The sequence below is a fragment of the Nannospalax galili genome, unplaced genomic scaffold (assembly GCF_000622305.1).
Source record: "Nannospalax galili isolate Female #2095 unplaced genomic scaffold, S.galili_v1.0 scaffold12030, whole genome shotgun sequence".
In the NCBI taxonomy this organism is placed as follows: domain Eukaryota; kingdom Metazoa; phylum Chordata; class Mammalia; order Rodentia; family Spalacidae; genus Nannospalax; species Nannospalax galili.
This window is the reverse complement of record NW_008327845.1, coordinates 12,378-15,605: the sequence shown is the minus strand read 5'-3', so window position 1 is coordinate 15,605 and position 3,228 is coordinate 12,378. Positions and strand designations below refer to the sequence as shown.

Below are 3,228 nucleotides of genomic sequence, written 5' to 3'. Positions count from 1 at the left end.
CGGCGCGGCGGGCTCCGGGGCTCGCGACATGGGCGACGGCAGCAGCACCTCGAGTGCGGGCAGCGGTGGCAGCCCGGACCACCATCACCACCACGTGACCCCCGCGCTTCTGCTCCCTGGTCCGCACAAGGGTCCGGACGGCAAGGCCGGAGCCACGCGCCGGTCCCTGTATGACCTGTCCGCGCCACCGCACCACCGAAGCATCCCCAACGGCTTGCACGATCCCTTATCTACCTACATCAGGCCACTGGAGACCAAGGTGAAGCTGTTGGAGGGTGACAAGTTCCCTCCACAGGTGGGCTCTGGAGAGTTCCGGACGCTGCGGAAAGGCTTCTCCCCATACCACTCGGAGTCCCAGCTTGCGTCCCTGCTACCCTCCTACCAAGAAGTCCTGCAGAATGGCCCTGCCTGCCATGTACCTGAGCTGTCCTCACCCCCTTCCACTCTCTACAGCTCTGCAAGGACAGAAGCCCGAGGCGGTTGTACATGCCATGAAGGTCCTGGAGGTACATGAGAACCTCGACCGCCAGCTCCAGGACAGCTGTGAGGAGGACCTGAGCGAGAAAGAGAAGGCCATCGTCCAAGAGATGTGCAACGTGGTCTGGAGGAAACTAGGAGATGCCGCCAGCACCAAGCCCTCCATCCGGCAGCACCTGTCGGGTAACCAGTTCAAGGGGCCTTTGTAGGGCCATTCCTCCATGGACGTGGACTGGCCCTTCCTGGAGTTCCAGGCCCCAGACATGGCAGGACCGCGGGGGCTAGCTACAGTTTTTCTCCATGGTGAATTGTACATAGGACACGCCTCACCCTGGCTGCCCTGGTATGAGACACTGATGACCAGGGCTCCACCTCCCGCCCCCACAACACCAGCAAACTGGGAAGAAGCCACTGCCTGCTTGCTGCAGCCAGGTGGCCTCGCTCCCTCTTTGGGCCCCATGCTCCACTAGCAAGAGGTTGAAGGCTACTCCTGGGATATTCCAGGCCCAGGAACTGTTGCAGGCTCTGTGTCTTATTCTCAGTGGAGGTTCATCTCACTGAGCCTTCCACCCTAGCTGCCCACCACAATGGATGAGGCAGCCACCAGAGCCTGAATGATGTCACAGGTGGTGCTCTTCCTGGGTCATGGAGCCCTGGGTTGCGTGTGTCTATGGCGGGCTGGAGGATGCTCTGGGTTCCCAAGTCCTTGATGCTCAGCCCTGGGAGCTCAGGGTTGCCCAGCTATTTGAGGGTTGGTGCCCAGCCACTCTGATGTTGGCTGCTGCTCCCCTTTGTACAGCTCCCTGCCTGTGCCAGGTTTAGCCCTCTCTCTCCAGGTCTCTCCTGCCGGGTTTCCCTTTCTGTAGTTTACAGCAACATAGGAAGTCCTGGAGAGTATGGGTTGAGCCGAGCATGCTCTCTGGACAGGTAGTGTCTCTGGGGCACTGGTCAGTGTGGCCTCTGCCAGGGCTGGCTACATCTGGGTTACTATGCCAGAGCTGCAGGAGCCAGACCTGGTTCTGGCTTTAATTTGCTGTGTGACCTTCAGCAAGTTACTTGACTTTTCTGGGTCTGTGATGGGAAGATGAGTTATCTGTGGTTCCTTTTTGCCCTGCTCACTGTAGAAGCCACCCTACTCTAGTGGGACTCTGTCCTTACAGTTGATGAGCCAATGTGGTGACCTGCTGGAGAGGCGTTTAGGTGGGCTAGCCTGTTTGGCTGCCTTGCTGTCCGATCACAGGTCACCCCCTCTCTGAGCCTGTATCCTCAGATGCAAAATGGCAGCACCAGGCCCTCCTGACTAGGGCCACAGGGATCAAATGACCGCTTGAGTGTAACTGATCCTGAATCCACTGTGAAGCCTAACAGGGAATTAACTCGGACCAAGGAAAATGAGGCCCAGAGGAAGTGGGTGATTTTCCGACATGTACAAATGACATCCCAAGACCCGTTGCAGGATCGGGCCACAGGATCAGCTGCTGACATCGCTCAAGCCGTTTGTTTACTTCCCCACTCCATCGCCGTCCTCTTCCAGCGGTACTTAAGAGCCCCGCCCCATGCGACAAGCACCCGAGGAGCCCAACATGCTTGGCTTCGCCTCTGGCAGGTCTCCTTCAGGCCCCCGTGAGCAAAGGCCAGGTCAGGAAAGCAGATGGCATCTTCGCTCCTGTTCCCAGACAAGGCCCTGTGACCCTGAGCTGTTCCTACTGCCTTTGCTGCCCACACCCTCGGGTCCCACACTCTCAGGGGAAAGGCTGATGGCCCTCAGTGTGCCCAGGGAGTGCTGCGCGGGTACTGCAGGGGACAGGCCTGATGGTCTTGCTGAGGGTGTCACCAGGAACCTCCTTTTCAAAGGAGCTGCTGTCTGGCCAGGGGATAAACAACTATCACCTCTCCTGCTGGTCCTGGTACTGGTTAATTTTTGCCAAGTGGGCTGCTAGGCTGGCAGGGTACAGGCCCTTCCTGGATCTCAGAGGCCAAGGAATCCTAGCATAGCACTGACGTGTGTGTCTACACTGGGTGGGAGTCAAGTCTGTGAGTCCCTGACAGTCACATCTGGATCAGGATGGCTTGGCCACCACTGAAATAAGCAATAGGTAAGCCTGGAGTCTGAAGACTGGCCAGGAAAGAACAGCCTGGAAGCCACCTTTCCCCTCTGGAGGGGTGTGACCCAGTTCTTAACTCTGCAGAGGCATCCAGGGATCCAAAGAGTGTTTCTTGGAGAATCCTGCCTGCCACAGGGACAGCACAAGCTGTGCCGAGTCTCACAGCATGGGGATGGCTCTCTAGGACAGGACCTGTGCCCCTGCGTTACACCTCCAACACAACAGCTGGGAAGAGCCAGCAGTGAAACTCAGCTCAGGGGCAGTCAGTAGCTGTGGAGCTGAGCGGGCTCCTTCAGTGGGGAGGCCTGGAGGCCATAGCTCAGGATGACCAGGTGACCCTGCCTTCTGGAGCCTTAGCTCGGAAAGGTCTGAGTGACATGACCTTTCCCATGCCTGTTCTCCATCTCAAGCCCACAGGACATTGGCACTGGCTCCAGTTCCCACTGTGACGGGTCACCCAGCCCCACCCCGGTGGCCCTGCCTATCCCAGGAGTCAGACCTGCTGAGCACATTTTTGTTAGAGTGGCACAGTTTTTATTCAGAAGCTACACACTAGTGTTTAAAGAGAAAAAAGTGACCTTTCAGTTTTCTTTCTTGAAACTTGAGAGGAAGTGAAATACATACTACTGATTCTTTTTTTTTTTTT

The 3,228-nt window shown here is 57.2% G+C and overlaps 1 pseudogene; it reads left to right on the top strand.

Moving 5' to 3' along the window:
• The first annotated feature begins 1 nt into the window (after position 1).
• On the top strand, positions 2-3,228 carry LOC103738291 (annotated as a pseudogene).